Consider the following 26,323-nt stretch of genomic DNA (forward strand, 5'->3'; position numbering starts at 1 on the left):
AATCCTCTGGAAATCAAAAACTTTAAAAAAAAATAAAGCAAAACTCTGAATTGACTATATATCTCTAAATAAAATGTCAACTTCTGCTAAAAAGAAAAACACTGAATTAAACCTTGACTGGTCATTAGTCATCAGTAAACTAACCCATGATGTTGCTGCCTGGTTCCAGGTTTTTGACCATGCTTTTATTAGTTATTTTGGATTTATGATTCTTTGCATGAAGTTGATTTAATTTCAACTTTATTTGGTTTAGTTTTGATTGTTTTGGTCTGTTGAGGGGTTTTTTTGTAAGTTCTGGCTTATGTTCTCTTGTCTGTCATTTCCTTTGGTGCCTTTGTCTTCATTTACATCTTGATGCATTCTCAATCATCCAGGAAAGTAAATCTCCAAAAATTGATTCTGTTCATCTGGACGTAGCGTTTTGTGGGAGAAACGTTTCGTCACTCATCCAAGTGACTTCTTCAGTCTCAGTCTCAAAGACTGAGACTTCAATTCAATTCAATTTTATTTATATAGCGCCAAATCACAACAAAAGTCGCCTCAAGGCGCTTCATAGATACAGAGAAAAACCCAACAATCATATGACCCCCTAAGAGCAAGCACTTTGGTGACAGCGGGAAGGAAAAACTCCCTTTTAACAGGAAGAAACCTCCGGCAGAACAAGGCTCAGGGAAGGGCGGGGCCATCTGCTGCGACCGGTTGGGGTGAAAGAAAGAAGACAGGATAAAAACATGCTGTGGAAGAGAGACAGAGGTTAATAACAGGTATGATTCAATGCAGAGAGGTCTGTTAACACATAGTGAGTGAGAAAGGTGACTGGAAAGGAAAAACTCAATGCATCATGGGAATCCCCGGCAGCCTACGTCTATTGCAGCATAACTAAGGGAGGATTCAGGGTCACCTGGTCCAGCCCTAACTATATGCTTTACCAAAGAGGAAAGTTTGAAGCCTAATCTTAAAAGTAGAGATAGTGTCTGTCTCCCGAATCCAAACTGGAAGCTGGTTCCACAGAAGAGGGTCCTGAAAACTGAAGGCTCTGCCTCCCGTTCTAATTTTAAATACTCTAGGAACAACAAGTAGGCCTGCAGAGCGAGAGCGAAGTGCTCTAATAGGGTGATATGGTACTACAAGGTCATTAAGATAAGATGGGGCCTGATTATTTAAGACCTTGTATGTGAGGAGCAGGATTTTGAATTCAATTCTGGATTTAACAGGAAGCCAATGAAGGGAAGCCAAAACAGGAGAAATATGCTCTCTCTTTCTAGTCCCTGTCAGGACTTTATGAACTAGTTTTTTAGCGTCACTCTGAGACAGGATATTTCTAATTTTAGAGATGTTGCACAAATGGAAGAACGCAGTCTTACGTATTTGTTTAATATGTGCGTTGAAGGACATGTCCTGGTCAAAAATGACTCCAAGGTTCCTCACAGCATTACTGGAGGACAAGGTAATGCCATCCAGAGTAAGAATCTGGTTAGATACCATATTTCTAAGATTTTCAGGGCCGAATACAATAACCTCAGTTTTATCTGAATTAAGAAGCAGAAAGTTAGCGGCCATCCAGGTCTTTATGTCTTTAAGACATTCCTGCAGTTTAACTAATTGGTATGTGTTATCTGGCTTCATGGACAGATAGAGCTGGGTGTCATCTGCATAGCAGTGAAAATGTATGCTATGTCTTCTAATAATGCTGCCCAAGGGAAGCATGTATAGTGTAAACAGAATTGGTCCTAGCACTGAACCCTGTGGAACTCCATAACTGACCTCAGTGTGTGAAGAGGACTCTCCATTTACATGTACAAATTGGAGTCTATTAGATAGATATGATACAAACCACTGCAGTGCAGTACCTGTAATACCTACAGCATGTTCTAATCGCTCTAATGGGATATTATGGTCGACAGTATCGAATGCTGGACTGAGGTCTAGCAGGACAAGCACAGAGATGAGTCCACTGTCAGCGGCCATATGAAGATCATTTGTAACCTTCACTAAAGCTGTTTCTGTGCTGTGATGAGCTCTGAAACCTGACTGAAACTCTTCAAATAAACCATTCCTCTGCAGATGATCTGTTAGCTATTTGACAACTACTCTTTCAAGGATGTTTGATATGAAAGGAAGGTTGGAGATTGACCTATAATTAGCTAAGACTGCTGGGTCTAGAGATGGCTTTTTGAGTAAAGGTTTAACTACAGCCAGCTTGAAGGCCTGTGGTACATAGCCAATTATTAGAGATAGGTTGATCATATTTAAGATCGAAGAATTAATTAATGGCAGGACTTCTTTGAGCAGTTTTGTAGGAATGGGGTCTAAAAGACACGTTGATGGTTTGGAGGAAGTAATTATTGAAGTTAACTCAGAAAGATCAATTGGAGAAAAAGAGTCTAACTTAACATCAATGGTACTAAAAGTAGCTGTAGATAATATTACATCTGTGAGATGATTATTGGTAATTTTTTCTCTAATGATAAAAATTTTATTTGTGAAGAAGTTCATGAAGTCATTACTAGTTAACGTTAATGGGATGGTTGGCTCAAAAGAGCTCTGACTTTTTGTCAGCCTGGCTACAGTGCTGAAGAGAAACCTGGGGTTGTTCTTATTTTCTTCAATCAGTGACGAATAGTAAGATGTTCTGGCTTTGCGGAGGGCTTTCTTATAAAGCAACAAACTATTTCTCCAGGCTAAATGATGATCCTCTAAATTAATGACACGCCATTTCCTCTCCAGCTTACGAGTCATCAGAATGCATCAAGACGTTTTAACCCACTTTGGCAAGGACTGCCTAAAGCTTGTACGTCAGTATGAGCAAACAGCACGTAAGATGGCGGACTACAGGAACCACCTGAGATTCAGCCTCAGATGCCAACAAAACAGGATTACTCCTAAAAGTCTTCAAATGAGCTCTTCAGTTAAAGGCTTCCAGGCAACAAAAATCCTCCAGAAGGCACAGCATCAGTTGCTTAATGAACGGGTGAGGCAAACAAATTTTACGATGCTAAAATCTCAAGAGGAGCGGATCCGACAGAGACTGACAATGCTTCTAGATGAGAATACTCTTAAAAAGGTGTTTGACTTTACTGAGAAGGCTCGTCTAGCACAGCACAAGAAGTCTATGACCAGGCAACAAAGTGTAGCGTGGTATAAGCCACCAAGTAACCACTGTGGGCCTCTCTTATGACAAGTACGAACTTTCAGACCAAAAAAAACTCTCACAGGATCGAATCCAGAATAAACAGGACAAGAGGGTCAATATCAGTAAAAGATGTTCAACAATTTATTAACATGACAAGACACCAAAGTTTTGAGAAAAAGAAAAAAAAACCTAAAACATCGCTACAACAAAAAAAATAGTAGCGGTGCAACCTTGCCAGCAACGAAGCTATCACCTGAGGGTTTGTTCCTCCTTGGCGGTCCCAGGTGCTCGTCACTCTAAAAGAGACAAATCCACCTCAAACATAAAAAGGCCCAACCGAACACTTATAGCATGCACTAAGTGCTAGTTCAGGCAATAGACGGTGGTAATACAAAAACACTCTTAATAAACCTTAATCACGGCAAATCCACACAGAGCACCACTAAAAAATCCTCATTCCCCCGAGGTATGAGCCCCACTCAGGGATTGCACGTTGCCCGCTTAGTATTGCACCAACCCAATAAAAATAAACAAAACCCGAAATAAAACAACGAAAATAATTAAAAACAGTGACCTGCTAAAACCAAAAAAACACAACCATACAGAGAAGGAGGGAAAAAAACAGTGACAAGTTCGCATGTGCAGCCTGCCCTCGAGTAGGCAACTGTATTTGCTGCACACCTGATTTGTCTTGGCCTTTTCTTCCACAGAAATCACTACTAAAACATAAATTATAATAAACATCAAATACATTTCAACAAAATTTAAGAAAGGACACTAAAAGACAAACAGCCTATACCTTGAACCTCATCTATAGAGGTTTAAAACCACAGTTTGCGTCGTAGGCGATTAAACTTCTCGGTTCTTCACCTACTCACGCATCCATTACTCACAGCCGCTTGTCAGTGGGAATCATCAGCACCTGTTACTACGCCCTCTTTTATGCCCTGCATTGAGTCCCCTGGGTCCTAAAGCCTTCCCCATTACAAAAGGAAGTTTGACTTACTTGTTGTACGTCGGAAACCACCGGAAGAAAATACGGAGAGTGTCCTCAGCGGCCAGAAGAGAGAAGGATGCAACACGGAGGATGTGGACAAGTGGGTGAAGAATTTGTCTGACAGACAGCTCACCCAAACAGAGAAAAACATCCTTGCTAAAGGGTTGAATTTTGCTGTCACACCGAGACAAATCCCACTAGTAGAGCTGATCACAGCCACAGAAACAGCAATTCGTAACAACAATATTGCAGAAGTGGAAGCAGGCCGCAACTACGGACGAAAGTTTCGGCCTGTCTCAGCAATGCAAAGCCCCCAGCATCCAACATCACCATGGAGGAGAAGAAGGCACTCACATCACTTAGTGATGACAACAACATTATCATCCTTCCGGCAGACAAGGGTAGGTGCACAGTATTGCTAAACCAGAAAGACTATCATGAGAAGATTTTGTCACTACTCAGTGACGAACATACTTATGAGCCCCTGAAACGAGACCCAGGAAGTGGCTACAGGAAGAGGGTGATAGACTGTCTGAAGCAGTTAGAACAAGACAAGGCTATTGACCGGACCTCATACCACAGGCTGTACCCAGGGGAATCTACACCAAGTCTTTATGGTTAACCGAAGATACATAAACAGGGTGCACCTTTAAGACTGATTGTCTGCATGATCAACTCTGTCACCTATAACATCTCCAAGTTTCTGGCTTTGATCCTCAACCCGCTGGTGGGCAGCTCTGAACACCACATCCAGAACACCCTGGATTTTGTTGAGAAGGTGAGAGATGTCATTATGGAGGCAGATGAAACCATGGTCTCGTACGACGTTACATCTCTCTTCACTTGCATCCCAGTCATGGAAGCGTTGGAGGTAGTATGTAAGAGATTACAGGATGACCCCAACCTCAGCAACAGGACCACTCTCAGCATCGACCAAGTGTGTTTGCTTTTGGAACTGTGTCTTCATTCCACCTACTTCACATACAAGGGTCAGTTCTACAGGCAGAAACATACAACCACAATTCACGGATCACATTAACTCGGTGGACCGACACATCAAATTCACCAGGGAGGATATGAAAAGTGGCAGGTTAGCCTTCTTAGACTGTGAGATTTCCATCAGTAATGGGGGACATCTAAAAGCTGACGTGTACCGTAAACCTACACATACGGATCAGTATCTAAGGTTTGACTCTCATCATCCACTGGAGCACAAACTGGGTGTCATCAGGATGCTACAACACAGAGCGAACACCATCCCCACTGACACAGCAGCCAGGGAGGCAGAAGAACAGCACATCAAGAAGGCCCTGAGTAAATGTGGTTATCCCAGCTGGACTTTTGTCAAAGCAGGAAAGGCACCTAAAGAAAGCTCCAGCCGATCAAAGAGAGAAGGACAACCGCTGCCCAAGCGAAAACCTGTAGTGATCCCATATGTGTCCGGAGTATCGGAGCAGTTGAGACGCATTTTTTCTAAACACCGGGTCTCTGTGGCTTTTAAACCCCAAAACACGCTGCGCCAAAAATTGGTCCACCCCAAGGATCGGGTCCCCCGACACAAACAGAGTAACATAGTGTATGCTGTTAAGTGCCAGGAGGATTGCCAGGATTTATACATCGGGGAAACCAAACAACCTCTGGCGAAGCAGATGGCACAACACAGAAGAGCTACCTCGTCAGGCCAGGACTCTGCAGTCTATTTACACCTACAGGCCAGTGGACACTCTTTCAATGTTGAGGATGTTCACATCCTGACAGGGAGGAACGCTGGTTTGAGCGCAGAGTCAAGGAGGCCATTTACGTGAAAATGGAAAGACCATCTCTGAATCGAGGAGGGGCCTAAGGGTACATCTTTCGCCATCTTACAATGCTGTGATTGCAGCCATTCTCCAACTCTCTGTGAATGGTACTCATGGCCATTGATCAGTGGGCTTTGGTCAGTGGTTGTTGATCAATGGTCATGAGAATTTGCATAATTAAGATTAAGGAACTGACCTCCCAGCCCATTGTTCCTTCAGTGGGCTGGTTTCAGTCATTATGCAAATGTACTGTTTATAAGATTGGTGAAACCTGCAGTCAGCTGAGACTGAAGAAGTCACTTGGATGAGTGACGAAACGTTTCTCCCACAAAACGCTACATCCAGATGAACAGAATCAACTTTTGGAGGTCTTCATTTACATGTCTCCTGTGTGAGTCTGTGTTGTCGTGTGAGTTTACATTTCCGTGTGCTCCCTTGCCCTCTGTGTGTCCTAGTCATCTCCATGTTCCTCTCATTTAAACGAGCTCCCTCCCCAGGGCCTGGGGGTTGTTTTTCCTGCTGGTCAAACTCTGAGTTGGCTCCCTCTGATGAGGTCTGGGTGCAACTCAGCGCTATCTGGAAACAGTCTATGGACAATAAAGATGGTGTCAACCAGCGACCAGGACAGTTTCTACCTCCTCTTTCTCTTCCCCTCCTTTTTTGTGAGTTGTTTATTTTTTCAAACTCAGCCAACATGCTTTTACCCCTTTTGTTCTTTTCTTTGCTAATATTGGTATTTAATCACTTTATCTCATTTAACTAATTATGCAACTACATGCATACCCATTCATTTATTTTATTTCTATTTTGATATCTTCAGTTTACACATATGTTTGTATGATTACATGTGTGTGTTTATGTGTGTGCACAGGCATATACATATGTATATATTTGTGAATGTATCTATCTGTATACATATTAATGGAAATGTGTGTGAATTTGTCCACATTTGTGAACTGGTATGTCTGCAGATGAACACATATCTGTTGTGTCTTAATTCAAATAAAATAAATAAACACACAGTGTGTGTCAGGTGACAGTCTGGGTTGACCAGCTATGTCACGATCCTGGGTCTCTGACGCAGCGTTTTTAGTTTACGTTTTGAGTTCTTAAGTTATCCCTTTATATGCTCAGTAAACTGGGTTATGTTTTGATTGCCTTAGGTTTAGTTATGTTTCACTTAGGTCTTCTGTGTTAGTCTGTCATGTTTCTTGTCTTCTTGTCCATGTTGTCAAGTTCGTGTTGTCATGTCTGCGTTCCATGCATGTTTCCTGTTTTATTTTGAAGGTCTGTGTCCTATATCAGTGTAGTCGGCTTTGCTTCCTTTGTCTCGTTATTTCAGATTAGCGTCAGCTGTTTCCAGATGTGTTTCCACTTCCCCTAATCACCCTTGTGTGTTTTTAGTCTGTGTGTTTCTGTTCCTTTTTTCGTTAGGTCGTCTGTTTTTCTTCGTCATGTCTCCATGTTGCCAGGATTTTCCACGTTTAAGGTTTTGCTCTTTGTGTTCAGCATTCAGTTTTCCCAGTTTAGTTCTAATTAGTTTCCCCCTAGTGTCCATGTGCCTTTTGTTTTGTAATGTTTTTTATCACCCTTATTAAACGGCTTGCTTTTTGTTAACATTCAAGTTTTGTTCCAATTTCCTTGGTGTCTGCATTTTGGCTCCTCTTCACAAATTCATACAGTGTGCTGCTGCACACTGTGACAGGCTAGATCTGATGTCAGCGCACATAGTCTGTTTTAACATTCAGATGAACTGTTCAATACTTCAGTGTTGTTGAAACTGGAGTTTCACTGACCTTGAAATTCTTCGTAAAGTGTTATTTAGTGAATATTAACTGCTTCAGCTGTTAATAAAGGGAGTAGCTGTGTGCCTGTCTGTTTGCAGACAGTTTGCTGTGTGAAGTTGTGAGTCAGCTGAGGGAGGCATTGTTGGCACAGACACTGCTGCGAATGAGTATCTTTATTCAATATTAATTTTAGTATGGATTAATATTTGAGTATCATATTACCTACTACTGAGACTTACCGCAGTTTCCCACCCCAATATCCCGAGCAGTCTGTCAGACAATCATGCATTGTTCAAAGCCTCCATTTTATCCTTTTTTTCCCTCTTATGTAGATCAATCTGCACCCACACAACTGCTGTTTTATTCTGGTCCACTTTGTATGGTTCTTCTGCTTTAACTTCTCTATGATTCCCTGATTGTTTCCAACTGTGACTCCTCCTCACCTGGCTCCATCCTTTGTGATTATCTGCCGTACCTTAAGGGGTTGAATTAAGAACCAGTGAAGCTAACAGGTGGTATTAGCACTATTTCTTGGGCAATTTACCTAACATAGAAATCCTGGAAACTATCACTAAAGTTGCTCTGCATTACTTTTATGCTCACATTTAACCTTAACAAGCTTTTAATCTCCTAAACAACAAATTTTATTCAACTTTGGTGCTCTGTGCTTCTTTTGGGTGCCCCTCTCTGGTGGTTCCGTTCGGTCCGGTGCTCCCTGGAGTCTCGCTACCCCCTGTGGTCGCTGTGGTCCCAAAATCTCCTGCAAAGGAAACAAAACACCTTTCCCTACTACGCCTCCCTAACTTATTTTGTTCATCAATTGTTCTCTTAATTATTCAATTTTGGTTCAACCTATCATGTTTGGGGCTCTCTAATCAAAAGGATTAACCTAATTATGTGAATAAGCGTGTTAGCATCTATCCATCGGCACTCAAGGTCCTCCCTACAATATATCAAGTCAGTTACGCTGAATGACGTTTTTGACCTTCAATTGACCGAGTGACAACTCATATCAGCACAGTTGCAATGTGTGTATAAAAAAATCATTTATATATACTATTCAATGTTACTCATTTCAGTGAACAACCTTTTAACACCTTTAGCACACTTAAAGCGCCGCTTTCACATCCCTCCAGGTGCTTCCTGTTGCTCGCTCTCTTCTCTCTTATCTGATTAGCAACATCCTGTACACAAAACTGTTGCTTCTGCAAGTGCGAAAGTTTCCAAGCAGAATGTGCCTTAACTCTGACCTACAAGTCACAGTACATTTTATCTGTCTATGCAAGCATCTTCATTGACCTTTTACACCCTGACACCTTTCACAATAGATTAGAAGAAAATCATTATAACCGCTTATTCTACTAAAAGATCAAAGAGAAAGCAAACATTTTAATCCATTAAGTTTAAGTCTAAAAGCAATTACTCATGTGTAAGTTTTATCATAGCTAAATTATCAAGCTCCCTTGATAAAGCCCCTTATTTCAAATTAAACCCAAAATCGCCCCTTCTTGACAGGAAAAGCTTAGTCAAATCATTTCTCTAAAACTCTCAGCAATTCTCCTCTAGGGTATATTTGCCCTGGGCCTCCAAACCTGTATTTAGGAAGAAAATCAGTCTAATCATCATGTTAAATCTTTTACACCACTGGCTCCATTCAAACCTGCCTAGAAACAACACCTGTGTGTTAACACTAACTTCATTTTAAAACTCACATTTCCTGTGTTATAACATGTTCTTGATACAGAATATTTTGATTTCATTTTGCTCTTCTTAATGTAACGGTAGAGTCTAATTATACTTTATCAGACTTAACCAAAATATATGTGCTTTCCTTACTTTGCTCCTGTTTTAAAGGAAAAAAACTTGGTCACTTGGACAAGTCTTTGTTATTCTATAACTGCATTTTACATGAAAAGTCTAGCAATCTCCTACGTGACTCATAAATATTACTTTTGTTTTAGAATTTTCTTAAAGCAAACATCAGCAACCCAAAATCAGCAGCCAAAACATTAAGTCTGCAAAGCATCCCCTTTCTCTCCCCAACAGAGTCAATTGTTTGTCCCCCTTTATTCATGCTAACCCTCATTCACTCATTCACACACATTCACTCAAAAGAAAAACACTTGTCTATCATTTTTGGTCTGGATTGACACGCGGCAATCCTTTTAGACCGGAACTCCCAGGTTCCCACAGGTGGCCTTCTCCTCAGCCAGTTGTAATCTGGAAAAGGTCACCTTATATTTGCTCTCCCGAAAAGATTTTCAACGCTGTTAATTCAATCTTGCAGGCCTGCTTACAAAAAATGAGAAAAAAAGAGAGCTGATTATTAGCTCATCAAAACACAAAACATAATCACCTGACAAGTTTTCTCTAAATGCACTGTTACAATTTTAAAGGGCCCAATTCTAGACATGTCCATGTTTACTAAAACTCCCTCCTTTTAAAATAAGAAAACAACCCAAACCTAACTGACACAATCAACCCATCACTCAAACAACAACCCCAAAGATCTTAAACACAGAAAATTTTGCTTATTAATCTATCGATATGTTATGGGGATTAGAATTTCAGGGCCACAAAAGTTTTGCTATACTCTTTGTTTGACTAATACTTACTTAGTCTGAAATCAGACTTAAAATCACTCTCGCTGTTCATTTTCCCCACATCATATCTCGTTTGTTGGCCTCAGATTTCACAGCGTCCTGAGAGTCGAGGTCAACTGGCATAATTTCACAGAAAATCTTGTTAAAAGCCACACAATTTGCACACAGTAATGTTCCCCTTTAAGCACTTTAACATACTTAGATTTAGCATAAGATATAAACCCGTTATAACGTGTCCTCACTAAATTATAAATTTCTTGTCCAACTCTGTACTTCTGAACAGACCTGACCACCTCATTTAATTATCCTGTATTTTACCATTATCTATTTTACCAACTAATTATGTGTTAACCTATAACTTTCTTCCGACCGCTGCATGTGGAAAATTGATCCAGGTCTACTTTGGACCTAAAAATAACAAAACTGAGACATTTTCCTTATTATCATCAGTGCTTAAACGACCCACTTCTCTCTCTCTGGCCAAAAATACCAATTTATTTCATGTATTCACCTTGATAAATGTAAGCGTGTTCTTCCTTGCATTCATGTTATGTGGTCATGTTAATGGAGTGTAAGCTGCTTCTTCACTGCATATGTATTTTATAATCAGGTTTAGCTCATGCCTCTTTGCACTGAGCTGTGGATTCAAACTATCTCAATTCTGCTTCTCCCCAAAAATAATTTCACATGTAACCATTTGTATATGTTTTTTTTTTTTCACCTTTTTAACCTCATTGTTGTGATGTGGTGAAAATTTCTAAACCTTCATAAGTTCAGCCTTCAATCCAATTTTCCCATATGCATTCACTATATAATGTCCAGGTTCACCTCTCACTGTTCTCACAGTTTCCTGTGGGGCCTCGCAGATCAACACAGGCCCAAATCAGCTGTTTCTTCTCTCCATTGCTTCTCTCTTGATCTTTTCAGTCTTTTCTTTGAGGATTACTCCAAGCATGGTAAATATGAAACTCGGTGTTCAGTGCTTCCACACAGTTGTTTATCCCACTGTTCAACTTCCGAGCTTAGAGTTCAGAGTGCATTTTCCATCAAGTATTTTCTTACATGATGCTGCTGGAGTTGTCAGTGTTATAGTTCAGTTGCACTGTCTTTTTGCTATTAATTCTTCAAGTACACGGTGTTCTGTCTGTCTTCTGTCTTCATCAGGAGATTGACTGTCCTTTAAGCTTCTTCTCAGGATAAGGAGACAATGAGAGGTGAAGCTGTCAAATTTTAAGCCAAAGCCTGGCCTGTTTTCATCCCAATTCTGTTACTCTATGCTTTTGCCGCTGAACTCATGTTTTCAGGTTGAGAAGAGACCACCTGTGTTACGAACTTGTATGTCCATGTGTTTGTTTGTGCAGGTGTTGTGTTTTTTTTCCTATGTTAATTTAGCTGTGCCAGGGCCCTGTTCCGATTGGTGCGTGGACATACTGCCCCGGCGTGATTGGATCCAGCTGGAGGACCCGCCCATTAAAAGGAGGCTGGAGTGCTACAGCGGGAGAGGTCCTCGCGTTTCTCCTCATCACCCAGCAGTAGTCCTGTGGTAGCCGCTGGCTGCAGTATACGCTTGAAAATTGTGGAAGTGGAGTGGGTAGGGGTGAGCTGCCGTTTCTTTTGACCACCCGTTTTCTCCTGTTTTGAGTTAGTTAAGGAGGTTAGACTCTGTCTTTATTGGTGACTTTGTTTTGGTAAGGTCAGGGGTGCGGGATTTGTGTAGGTTTGTTTTGTTTATTGTTTTGGCCTTGGCTCACCCTGAGGTGTTGACACTCCCGTTTTGGTTCTCTTTATTCACATTGTAAAATAAATCACCTCATATCTAACGGATTTGTTTCGTGTGACTGCTTGGGTCTTGGGGGGGAAGCGAGTGCCTCGCTCATGTTATGGCCTGGCCCTAGACGGGTCGTAACATGAATTGGGGGCTCGTCCTCTGCCTTTTTCTGTGGTTTTTGTGTGTTTTGGTCTGTTTGGCGGTTTTCTTGGTGTGGGGTAGTGGTGTGTGGGATTATGGATTTTTCTTTGGATGATTTTGTTACATCGCCTTCGTGGGATAAAATAGTGAAGTGCAGGAAAGCGGATTTGCTTATCATTGCTAGTTGTTATGATGTTCAAGTGTCCTATGGTGCCCGCAAAGCGGAGGTTAGGGACTCTTTGTGTGCAGAGCTGGTGGAGCGAGGCATCCTTCCTGCCCCGAGGGCAGCTGTAGAGCAGTCTGATGGCGGGGGTGTGAAGGTGGCTCCGGAGGCTGAGCCGGGGCCGGATGCCAAAGGGCCTGTTAACGTGCTACCAGCCGAGGCGGACTCTGATGCAGCCGAGGCGGACTCTGATGCAGCCGAGGCGGACTCTGATGCTGCTGGGGCAAAGACTGAAGCAGCTGGGTCTGTTACGGCCGGGGAACCCCTGGCCGGGCGGTCTACGGAGGATCTCCGTTTGACCCTCCGTATAAGGGAGGTGGAAACCCGTGCTAAAGAGCTTGAGGTACAAGCAATGCACCTCCGTGTCAGAGCTTTGGAGCTGGAGCGAAAGCCCTCCACATCTGCCTCTAGTCATCCTAGTACGTCCACCGCGGTCCCAACAGGTTTTGACATCACTAGGCACGTTAAACTGGTTCCCCCGTTTCGTGAGGCCGAAGTGGATTCCTATTTTAACGCTTTTGAGCGTATAGCGGCCGCGTTAAGCTGGCCGAAGGAATTTTGGCCGCTGCTGTTGCAATGCAAACTGGTTGGCAAAGCCCAGGAGGTGTGTACCAGTTTATCAATTGAAGATAGCCTGGATTATGACATCATGAAGAAGACTGTGTTGCAGGCATATGAGCTCGTCCCAGAAGCCTACCGTCAAAAATTTAGGAAGTGTGAAAAAACCGCCAATCAGACATTTGTGGAGTTTGCCCGTGAAAAGAGTCGCTTGTTTGAACGATGGTTGCAGGCCAGTAAAGTAAAGGATCTCGAGGGGCTGAAAGAGCTTCTTTTGTTAGAGGAATTCAAAAAATGTTTGCCGGACCAAGTAGTCATTTATCTGAATGAGCAAAAGGTGACCTCACTTGCTAAAGCGGCAGTGATGGCTGATGAGTTTACTCTCACCCACAAAACTATATTTTCAGCCGCTGTCTCACAGAATATCAGGGTGGGACAGGAAAGGAAAATAAAGTCACCAAAGATAGGACTGAAAGATAGACAGGAGGATGGTGTTAATCGCGACTGTTTTTATTGTCGCGAACCCGGACATCTGATCGCTGTCTGTCCTGCGCTCCGGAGGAAAGAGCAGCGCAAAGGCTCTAAAAATCCAGCGGGCGTAGGTCTCATCAAAGTTGTCCCTTTGCCTAAATCACATTCCACTCTCACCCGTGATTTGCACCATGCGGATGTGGAAATAGAGCCACGTTTTAAACCATTTATCACCAAAGGCTTTGTTTCTGTGACGGGAGAAGAGAGGGATAAAGTGCCTGTTACTATTCTTCGGGACACAGGTGCGCATCAGTCGTTTATGTTGGATAGTGTACTGCCATTGTCAGATAAAACTACTTGTGATTCAGATGTGTTGGTTTGGGGAATTAAGATGAGCGTTCTTCGGGCGCCACTACACAAGGTGCATTTGCATTCGCCCGTGAAAACGGGGCATGTTAAAGTTGCCGTGAGTTCCCAGTTGCCTATTAAAGGGGTTTCATTTATTCTGGGAAATGACTTGGCTGGTGGGACAGTTTTTCCACCGCCTGAAGTGGTGGAAACGCCTGTTCCTTCTGTTACTGATGCTGCTACCCCTTTATCAAGTGTGTTTCCTGTTTGTGCTATTACTCGTGCGCAGTCGCGCAAATTTGATGATGTTGTGGATGTCGCTGACACGTTTATGGCGACGCTAGACGAAAGAAAATCTCCCAGCCGTGAGAGTGGCAGAATAAAAAGCGGCAATGATGTGACAAAACTGATGCCAGAGCTGGATGAGAAATTGAATAGGGATGCTTTGACAACCGCTCAGCAGAATGACTCATCACTGGCTCCCTGTTTTCTATCTGCAGCTAAGAGTGCAGGAAGTGAATCTCCCACTTCTTATTTTGTGCAAGATGGAGTTCTTATGAGGAGATGGTCCCCTGACCGGTGTGGTTTGCCTGGTGCTACGCAGGTGGTGGTGCCGAAGCCACATCGAGGGCAGGTGCTTAGCTTAGCGCATGATGCCAGCATGGCTGGACATCTTGGGGTGAACAAAACTTATCATCGGGTGTTGCGCAACTTCTTTTGGCCAGGGTTGAAAGCCGATGTGGTGGCATATTGCCGTACCTGTAGCACATGTCAGATGGCGGGGAAACCTAACAGACCCATCCCACCTGCTCCGTTACATCCTATTCCAGTAATAGGTGAGCCGTTTGAAAAAGTAATATTGGATTGTGTGGGTCCCCTGCCAAAAACTAAATCCGGACACCAATACATACTTACAATAATGTGTTCAGCAACAAGGTACCCGGAGGCAATTCCACTACGCACGCTGAAAGCAAAACAGGTGCTAAAAGCACTACTTAAGTTTTTCTCTACTTTCGGGCTTCCAAAGGTTATTCAAACAGACCAAGGAACGAATTTTATTTCAAAAGTGTTTGCACAGGTTGTGGAGGAGTTGCACATAAAACATGTAAAATCCAGTCCATACCACCCGGAAAGTCAAGGTGCTCTGGAGAGATTCCATCAAACCCTCAAAGCTATGCTGCGCAAGTTCTGCGCAGAGTCGGATAGAGAATGGGATGAGGGTCTGCCGTTATTGTTGTTTGCCGTCAGAGAGACCACTCAGGAATCCTTGGGATTCAGTCCGATGGATCTGGTGTTTGGACACGTGGTCCGCGGTCCCCTCCGCCTTCTGAAGGAGAAATGGTTGTCAGAAACTTCTGAAACCCAGCATAATGTTCTGGATTATGTTAGCGGACTTCGGGAAAAGCTTCACCTTGCATGTCAGTTAGCTCGAGAAAATCTGTCACATACGCAGGCAAAAATGAAAGCTCGTTATGATAAAAAGGCTGTTCGTAGAAGTTTTCAGCCGGGAGAGAAAGTGTTGGTGTTGCTGCCTGTGGTAGGGTCCAGTTTATTAGCTCAGTTCGCTGGCCCATATGTGGTGGAACAGAAACTCAGTGACAACAATTATGTGATCCAGACCCCAGACCGCCGGAGAAAGTCTAGGGTTTGTCATATTAATATGTTAAAATCGTATCACTCGAGGAGTCCTTCGGGTGCGCCGTCTCCAGTGTGCGCCGCTAGTGTTGTTTCTCCTTATGAACCCTCTGATGACGGGCTGCTCCAGAAAAGTGAAGCGCTGGGTAGCGGCCGGTTGAAAAATTCGGAGATCCTAAATGATTTAGACACATACTTAGCCCACCTATCTGAGCCCACTCGGGCTGACATCACTGATCTGATAGAGGATAATTTATCACTCTTTTCTGACCATCCTCGTCAAACTGCTGTCCTGTGCCACGACATTGACGTGGAAGGACATAAACCGATTAAGCAGCATGCTTATCGAGTGAACCCAGTGAAAAGAGCGATAATGCAGAAGGAAGTTGACTATCTCTTAGAACACGGTTTAGCCTTTCCGAGCGCCAGCGCATGGAGTTCACCGTGTGTGCTAGTACCAAAACCTGACAACACTCCTCGGTTTTGTAATGATTACAGGAAAGTTAACGCTGTTACCAAACCTGATTCATTTCCTCTTCCTAGAATGGAAGATTGTATTGATAGAGTGGGATCGGCATCGTTTGTAACCAAACTTGATCTGTTAAAAGGTTACTGGCAAGTACCTTTAACTCCCAGAGCCTCTGAAATATCTGCTTTTGTCACACCGGATCATTTTCTCCAGTACACGGTTATGCCGTTTGGGTTGCGTAATGCACCCGCTACTTTCCAGCGCCTTATGGCCAAAGTACTGGCGGGCGTGAATAACTGCGATGCCTACTTGGATGATGTCGTCATTTACTCATCCACCTGGTCTGACCACTTACAAACACTCTCCCTCGTTTTCAGCCGTTTTCAGAAAGCCTCGCTTACACTAAACCTAGCCAAATGTGAATTTGGCAGAGCCACCATCACATATCTGGGAAAACAGGTGGGTCAGGGACAGATACTGCCGGTGACCGCGAAAATACAGGCGATCGTTGAGTTTCCAGTCCCACAAACGAGAAGGGCGCTGCGCCGATTTCTAGGAATGTGTGGTTATTACAGAGGTTTTTGTAAGAACTTTGCCACTGTTGTCGTTCCTCTCACCGATTTGATCAGTCCGGTGAAGCCTTTTGTGTGGACGCCTGTTTGTCAGACTGCTTTCGAGTCTGCGAAAGCATTACTGTGCAGTTCCCCTGTTCTTACGGCACCAAATTTCATGTCCCCTTTCAAGCTCGAGGTTGACGCTAGTGCGGCTGGTGCAGGAGCTGTCCTTATGCAGGAGGACCATTGCGGCGTGGATCGCCCAATTTGTTACTTCTCAAAAAAATTCAACAAACATCAGATGAACTACAGCACTATTGAAAAGGAAGCCCTTGCCTTGTTGTTAGCCCTACAGCATTTCGAGGTGTATATCGGATCCAGCTCTATCCCTGTTCAAGTGTTCACTGACCATAACCCATTGGTATTTCTCTCCCAGATGCAAAACTCAAATCAGAGACTTATGCGTTGGTCCCTTCTTTTGCAAGACTTCAACCTGCAGATCAAGCATAAGAAAGGGACGGAAAATGTCATCGCGGACGCCCTGTCGAGAGCAATTTTGTAGTTCAGGAATTAAACAATAGGAGGATTGTTTAATTCTTATGGAAGGGGGTGTTACGAACTTGTATGTCCATGTGTTTGTTTGTGCAGGTGTTGTGTTTTTTTTCCTATGTTAATTTAGCTGTGCCAGGGCCCTGTTCCGATTGGTGCGTGGACATACTGCCCCGGCGTGATTGGATCCAGCTGGAGGACCCGCCCATTAAAAGGAGGCTGGAGTGCTACAGCGGGAGAGGTCCTCGCGTTTCTCCTCATCACCCAGCAGTAGTCCTGTGGTAGCCGCTGGCTGCAGTATACGCTTGAAAATTGTGGAAGTGGAGTGGGTAGGGGTGAGCTGCCGTTTCTTTTGACCACCCGTTTTCTCCTGTTTTGAGTTAGTTAAGGAGGTTAGACTCTGTCTTTATTGGTGACTTTGTTTTGGTAAGGTCAGGGGTGCGGGATTTGTGTAGGTTTGTTTTGTTTATTGTTTTGGCCTTGGCTCACCCTGAGGTGTTGACACTCCCGTTTTGGTTCTCTTTATTCACATTGTAAAATAAATCACCTCATATCTAACGGATTTGTTTCGTGTGACTGCTTGGGTCTTGGGGGGGAAGCGAGTGCCTCATTCATGTTATGGCCTGGCCCTAGACGGGTCGTAACATGAATCGTAACAACCTGTATTGACACACTAAAACCTTCAATTAATATCCTTTTCATTTCTTTTCTCAAGACATCCATTAGCTTCATCTGCCTATATTTTAACTCGTCTCTCTCTCTCTGGGTGCACACTTCACACACCAGCCAGTTTCCTTTTATGGGCATGCAAAGTTCCTGTCACACACACAGCTTCCTGTCACACAACCACACAGACTCATATTTTTCTGTTTCTCTCTTTCCTGTTTCTACAGGCTAATCGAACTCTTGTTATTTTAGTATTTACAGTCTCTAAACCCTCTGTAATTCTGCTAAGTCTTGATCTAAAAACAATGCACCCTTATTTCGCAATCTTCAGCGTGCTCAGCAGAGCTCTTTCAGACATCAGGACAATTAACAGTTTTCCACACATGTCACCATTCTTTCAATTCAGTTTCTTAGCCTCATCCACGCAATACTTTCATCAGCATGTTACACTCCCCCCTAAACTTCCTTAAAAAATAAAATAAAATAAATCGTCTCTCACACACGCACCAAGCCCTTTTTCTCTCAACATAATGTGCACCTTTCATTCATCCAAATAACAATTTTACACTCCATTTATACATTCACACATTTATATATAACAAAAGACTGCCACTAACTGCCAAGATAAATTATTTCCATTACCATATCACATCTTCACTTCATCTTCAAAACCTTAGTACCGGTACACCTAACTTTTCGACCATTTTAAAAGTCTCTAAGGCCCAGGTTCGCCCACCCTGCTGGTCAATCACCCCACTTCGGGAACGCCCTCTCCAATAGCGGTCAAATTTCTAGGCCCTAATTAATTTATAACCGCTTCCCGCGGCTCGACAGGAAGCTCCACCTCCAGGGTCTAACTATCCCACTTACGCCTTACAGCTTTACTTAAAGCTTACCTGTCAGTCACGTTGAATGGTCACGGCCGGGGCCGCGCCCCTGTTGGTCAAACCGTGCAAGAAAAGTGGTGCTTGACCACTGATTATTAACCACTGTGCCTACCTGTCGCGGGTATCACCCAAATGACCCTGTCGTCGCAGGAAATTGCAGCACGTCCGCCGCAAGATGGAGTCATAACACTCAGAACATTTTGCACCCCTAGAGAAACGCCGTCTCTGTCCTAAAATTTAAATAATTCTGGAAGCATCACTGTGGACTCTAACTGCCAGTTTGTTATCTGATGCCCAGGTCCCACCCTATAATCAATGTGGGAATAAAATTCCCTGACCAAATGTCCTAATCTAATCTCTTTTCTTGGCTGACGTAACACACACATAACATACCAACTTCAAACATACGTCACAACAATTAAAAATCCACCCCAGTATTAACAACAATGAGCTTTCACCAAATAAGCCCAAACTTTACTTTTATTTATCCCAAATTACCCAAAATTATCATGGACATGTCACCTGAAATCTACTTAACAGATTTTATAATTTAGTTTAATTTCCACTACTGAGCCAATTTAATGGTAACAATCATCAATTCAGTGGACAACTAATTTAGAATTCATCCAATGTGCACAATTTTCAACAGGCTTGCGCTTACCTATTATTCTTTTAGACCGGTCTGTTGTCCACCTCGTATCAGATCGCACCTTAAGGTCCAAATTAGAACCCTCAGCCGCAAAAGAATCCGGGTCACTGGCACCAAGTATTAAATTCCGGTTCTTTTGGATTCTTTAGGGCCAAGAAAGACACGGCTCAAAAGTGGTCCTTTTACTTTTAAAAATGATCTTTAATTTACATATTCTGGAATATGGAGACCTGAACACAAAACACACTTTCTAGCTGCAAAAGCACGCTCTGCAAAAACATGTAATTTCCTGTCAGCCTGCAACCTAGTTTTACACTGAAGTCTGGGCCTCTCATAAAACACACTAATCAGCATTCAGATTATATATTTTATTTCCTAACAGTGGTCTGAAATTATTAATTTTATTATTGCTAATTTGTGAAACTGTAAATAAACAAATTTATTTAAACAGTTTCAGTTTCAACACATCACTCCCAGACTAAGATTTCACCAGTTTCATCTCCATAAAAGATGCAGAGCATCATGTTGAATTGTTGGACATGAACACACTGATTTCAGAACTTTTATACAGTTATACAAGACATTCAAAGCTGAAGAACCTGGTGCTAATTTGTTTACGTATGCTATACTGATGCTATCACTATCCAGTTGTGAGTGTGTAGGCATCTGCGCTATTTACTTCAGGGTAAAGAGGAAATGATGTCCTTCATGAAGCCTCCTGATTGGCAGAGCTAACTCAAAATTTCGACTTATTAGCTTAAAATTATAAGATACCTAACTCAAAGAGAAACAAGCTTCCATATTTATGGAACTGAATGAGTCCCCAGCATCAACACTTTGTCTTGTGTTGTCTTTTGTCAACTTTGCTGTTTTAAATAGGAAATGATTAACATAAATATGGCACAAATTAATTAATTTTCAACAAAGCCAGAGCTGAACTATAGACCTTATGCTGCTGTAATATGCAACATAATATGTCTTTCTAAAGAAATATTTCAAGTTATAATATTTCAAAGTTTTTTAGAGTCCATAATAGTTCAGTTTGGATTATGCCTATTGTTGTATTGCCAGCTTTTATGATTGTTATTCATTCATTTTTACTTCAGTTTGAAAAACTGAAGTAAAAATGAAGTAAACTTTCAGTTTTACTTTCAGTTTGAAACACTGCAGCCAATGCATGCTTTTAACAGCATTGGCAATGTGTTTGGGTATTTAAAATTGTTTTTTTGTTATTTCTTGATTTTAAAACATCCCCTGAAAATGGATAGAGGATAGACTGAGCTGGAAACAAATGAAAAAGTTATCAATATCCAAAGACAAGATGTTGTTAAGGAGTTCAGAAAGCCTGGAAACTATTGTTCAAGACCACGTTAAAAAGTGCAAGAAATTCTGACTCCTTGGAACAGACTGGTGCACAGTACTATGACAGTAAAAGAGTGAAAAGAAGAGCAATACTATGCATTGACTACACACTGCATAGAAAACTGCATAAAAAACTGTACATAAACCTTCAGATAAGGCAATGTTCTTCCATGCTCATCTGGCTGTCTTGTAATTGTACAAGAAGGTGTAAATGCCATAAAAGACTGCAACTAATCTCCTGTGCCCTGTCAACGTTTACATACAAATAATAGGAAAAAAATAAGAACAGTGTATAAACACAGGCATGGGCTGCTCAAGTCATCTTTGAAGGTTCTTTGAAGGAAAAGAGATCAAAGGATCTTTGTCCTGTTTTAGATGAGTTTTTATTTCACTTTACACAGAGGAGAAAAGTGAAAATACACAACTGGCTCAAACAAAGGCTGACAGTTTTATAAGTACGGGATAGAACAATTGAGAACATCAGAACCATAGAAAGAAACCTAAGCTTCCTTTTATACTTGATGTGTCTGTGTTAACAGACGGAGCTGTTACTGAGACAGTGAGCTCAGGCTGAATCAAAGAAAACCTGTTTCTAGCATCTAAAACAGCAGCACCGCTCCTGTAACCACCATTAAAACCTTTAAAAGCTAGTTCGTCATCAAACACATCTTTTGGCTGCTCTATCCACCACTCTTTGTGTTACACAGCAAAAAAAAACCCTGAAGTTGTATTACAATATGCAGATGTACAGTTAACTTATTCTGATAATATGTTTAAATTATACAGCTGTTTACATGATGCACACCTGCAGCAAACAGGGGTGAGTCTAAATCAGGGCATGAGGTGTACTAGACCAGATTTATTTCAAGGTTTTTCATAACATTTAACAGATCGAACGGGAAATAACAGAAATCACTGCCTCAATTAAAGTGTGTTAATATTTAAAATATACAAATGAAAGCTTTTTTTTTTTTTTACAAGCCAATAAAAATGTACATGGGCTTGTAAAACTCTGAACCACTGACCTGAGGGATTTTAGGTTGGACACAGGAATTATATAATATAATAACATCTTGTGTTCAGCAGCACAAAAACGTTGCATCAAAGCACAGGGCAAGGCTCACTTCTCTTCACTGTAGCCACCACATTCTCCTTTAAAGGCTTACAGACACAAACTAACACATTCACTCATTCACACATTCACTTAAACATGCAGAAACACATGTACAAAAACTCATGAAGCCTTCTGAGCAGACAGAGTAAAGATTATTTTTATGCCTTAGTTTGGATTGCATATTTATCTTATTTTATTTGACTCTGAGTCCACTGGAGAGGATTTATATATTTTTGCATTTAAAAAATAAAATTAAATATGGCACAAGTTTTGATTTTTTTTTTCTGACAAATGAAGCAGATGGTAAACAACCTTCCTTGAACAGGGCACAGACAAAGAGGCCAGGTTCACCTTAGGAAGGCTCACACTAGCTTGGGTGAGCCTTTTCCCTTACTGTCTCTCTGTGTTGCTTTTCAGGTTTGTGGTAGGCAGAGGTAATCAGTGCAGCTGGACAGGCTCCCAGGAGAGCTGACTATCTCAATCTTTGCTCTCACTCCTCCCACCCAGCACTGTGCTATTTGTTCACTAGACTTCAGCCTGGTTATTTGAGGTTTTAGTGTACGCAGCAGCATACACTAAACATTTATCCTACTGCTGACATGATGAGCAACACAGCTCGTAAAGTTAATTATAGTTTTGATTCTTTTTGGTTAATGAAATTTTGTAATTTGGGTTAAATTTAATTTTTCCCATTAGCTGTGACTTATGAGCCATGACCATGAGTGAGATAAAGAGAAGGAAGTGACTTGGTAATTTATATCGAATTATAGAGCAGTGTGTGATTGGTTGATTCATCAGCAGCTTTTAACTTGGGTTACACATTGCTAATATAGGAAATTCCCCTTTTACCAGTAGCAAGAATGTTTAATAATTACTCCCTAAAGTCACAAAAGATGTCTTGTGATCGTGTGTTATTACCTTATACAAATTATTTTCTGGATGATCAACAATCAGCTGATTATAAATAATTAATGAATTTCATCTACTAGAAAGATAGCAACAAAACAAACAACAGACATCAAATTTTCAATGTTTACGTCCTATGGCTCTGATGGCTGATGCTCTTTTCATAGAGCATGTTTGTAATGACTTCATATTCCACTAGATGGCAGCAGACTACCATTAGAGTTTGTTGCTCTCCTGTTCCATCTCAGAACTATAAGTACTAAATACCAAATCAGCTGTTTCTTTAAAAGTCTTCCTGACCCAACATTTACATGCATTGTGAGTTTTTTGTCATTTTTAGAGCAGTACTGAGGATCATATATGGTATGTGTGGTATTGATGATAGTACACTGCATGACAAATGCACTGGACTGAGATTGAGTTTGGGTTGAGTCTGCTTTCTTTCATTCAGAATTAAGGCAATGGTGTCATAATGCTTTGATGCAGCTGTTTTGATCTCTGGTAGCAGAAAGAAGTATGCTGTTCTAATGAATTTTTAATGTTTGAAAACTATGTGATCCATTCTAAACTAAATCTGTTACAGAAATGTTATCCAACTCCATCAATCTACAACTGTATGTGTAAACAGAAGTTGACATTATCCAACAGAATTCTTTTACAGCCAAAATAAAAATTTGTTGATGCATTTTCTACACTTGTAAGTAAGAAAAAGTTTCATTTTGGGATGTTTTGTTAATGTCGGAAGTGTATAACAATTTACATGTGTAACAATTTTGTGTGGTGCCCACAGAAACACTAATCGGCCACCTGTTGGTTAATGCAGGAAAGCCCAACAGTGTTTTTTTTACCCCATTGGGCCCCCATGATGCTTTTCTGTGGACAGCCCACAGTCAAAATGCAATGGGGCTTGCCCACAGGGCCTTATTTGGGCCTCACAGTGTGAGCCCCACAGTGCAGGTTTGTGTGTATGAGATTGTGCAGATAAGTGCTTGGTAGTGACGTGTATGAAGGTGTGCGTGTGTGTGTGTCAGTCCAGTCTCTGAGGGTTCAGCAGTCTGACAGCTTGGGGGAAGAAACTTTTTTGCAGTCTGGCAGTGAGGGCCCGAATGCCCCGGTACCTCTTCCCAGAAGGCATCAGGGTGAAGAGTGTGTGTGAGGGGTGCATGGGGTCTTCCATAATGCTGCTAGGTTTGTGGTTCACTTTTACACTCAGCTCTCTCTTCACCACAACAGACTGGGACAGCGTCCACATCACTGCTGCCGCAGCACCAATCCATCTGTCGATCTCCTGCTCCATTCTCCCTTCACATGTGAAAAAGACCCTGAGATACAAGAACTCGTCCCTAGGGATGGGTACCGGTATCGGCACCGGTTCTGACATAAACGGTAGTAACCAGACCGAAAAGCAGCGCACATTTCGGTGCTTTATTTTGGTGCTTTTTTTTCCCTGAGATGTCACACACTTTGAATTCTAGCCAATCATTTTACCTTTCCAAGGATAGTAGGCGGGTCCAGGTACGTGCGTTCTTTTAGAGCAGAGCTACAGATTAAAAATGCCCAAGGCGAAGCGGTCAAAAGTCTGGCTGTACTTCACAGCAAAAGATGCAAACTCAGCAGCCTGCAACAAGTGCTTTAAGGTGATACTGTGCAAAGGAGGTAACACCTTGAATCTGATGGAACACCTGGCGACGCATAGCGGGTTTTTTTTAAAGCCGAGAAATGCACCGTATTTGATAGCTTGCTGCAAGAGCTCACACCGAGCACATCTACTGCGGGTGTGGTGCCTGTTATTGACCCGGAGTTAGCAACATCCCATAAAAATTATGAACAGAATCTGTGACAAAGGGCAGCCTTGGTGGAGCCCGTCACCCACCGGGAAAGAGTCCGACTTATTGCCAGGTATGAGGACCAAGCTCTTGCAACGGTCGTATAAGGATGGAATGGCTCATAGCAATAGGCCAGACACCCCATACTCCTGGAGCACCCCCCACAGGACACCCTCGGGGACACGGTCGAATGCCTTCTCCAAGTCCACAAAACACATGTAGACTGTGAGTATCCTTGAGAGGATGAAGAGCTGATCCAGTGTTCCATGGCCAGGACAAAAACCGCATTGTTCTTCCTGTATCTGAGGTTCGACCAACGGACGGACTCTCCTCTCCAGCACCCTGGTATAGACCTTTCCCAGAAGGCTGAGGAGTGTGATTCCTCTGTACTTGGAACACACCCTCCAGTCCCCTTTCTTAAAGATGGGAACCACCACCCAGGTCTGCCAATCCAGGGGTACTGCCCCTGATCTCCACGCAATATTGTAGAAGCGTGTCAACCAAGACAGCCCTACAACATCCAGAGCCTTCAGGAACTCGGACATCATCCACCCAAGGGGCTCTGCCACCAAGGAGTTCTTTAACTGGTGGGTCATCCCCTTTGTCCCCAGACTCTACTTCCTCCACAAAAGACATGCCAGTGGGATTAAGGAGGTCCTCGAAGTATTCCTTCCATTGCCAAAGTTCCCTCTAAGCTGCGCGCGTGCGCAATTGTGCACTGCTGGCACGGTCTCTGCGCACAGAAAATCTGCGTTGCGCACAAAAAATTCTAACCTGAATTGAAATTAAAATTAAAACTTTAACAATTCTGTTTTGCAGTGTTAGTCAGTGACTGGCTGATCCCGTATGGGATTACAACGATGCCACCTTATCCCATAGTCCAGCCAATAATGCGATTCACATTTGTACATGCGCAGCTAATCAACGTCGTTGACAGGCTATGACAGGTGCCGACACCGGTGTTTTAGCTAGCAAAGCAGCATGGCTGATGTGGAGTGAAGCCACGTTAATGACAACGTGTACAACCATTGGAGATGTGAGCAGGACAGACGGAACAATTGACGGAAAAAGTTTGGACTTTATACCAGTTTTTAAATTGTGTTGATAGGCCACGTAAAACCAGAGTTATAAAAAAAAGAGCCCGTTCTCACTCCCGAGGCGTAACATGCTGACGTTTTGTCACGTCCCGCGGCGTTCCTGAGGAATGCGAAAGGAGACCTTCCGCGTTCTTATGGTACACGCCGGGTTATGGATGAAATCTAGTGGAATGACGCTCCCGTGGTAATAGACGTTCCAGCCCTGTATTCCAGCCCTAACCATAACCTTATCCTGACCTTAACCAGGACTTTAATGATGTTAAATAGCATGATTTCAAGGGATTTGAAGAAAAAGAGTGAACATGTGTCATGCACCGCGGCGCACATGCACAAAAGGATCCAAACGCAGACTCAAGCGCTAGCAGAAAATGACACTTTATTATAACAACAAAAGGCGACCTGGGAAAACCAAAGGAGCAAAACGAGGAACTAAAAAACCCGGGGAAACAATGACGCGACAAAGCCAGAATCGGGACTGTGGGAGGCTGCAACAGAAAGGGGGAGAAGATTACTAGGGAGCTGGGAAGCGGAGGAAACACATCAAAACTGAGTTAGACCAGTTGGCTTACGATTAGAGCGGGACCGTGGGAGCTCGGGAGGGAAGTCCATGAGAAGGAAATCCGTGGAGGTAGTGGATGGGCCAGATGATGTACAGATGAAAATATATGCAATGTTTGGTTTTCTTCCTGAATACTATTGTTGCTTATATTTAGTGCTGGAAGAAACGGTAAAAACGGCATTTTATAAGGAAAACACTCGAAAGCACTCTCCGCCTGTGAGA

This window comes from Simochromis diagramma, unplaced genomic scaffold (assembly GCF_900408965.1).
Source record: "Simochromis diagramma unplaced genomic scaffold, fSimDia1.1 OVJJ01000517.1, whole genome shotgun sequence".
Classification (NCBI taxonomy): Eukaryota; Metazoa; Chordata; class Actinopteri; order Cichliformes; family Cichlidae; genus Simochromis; species Simochromis diagramma.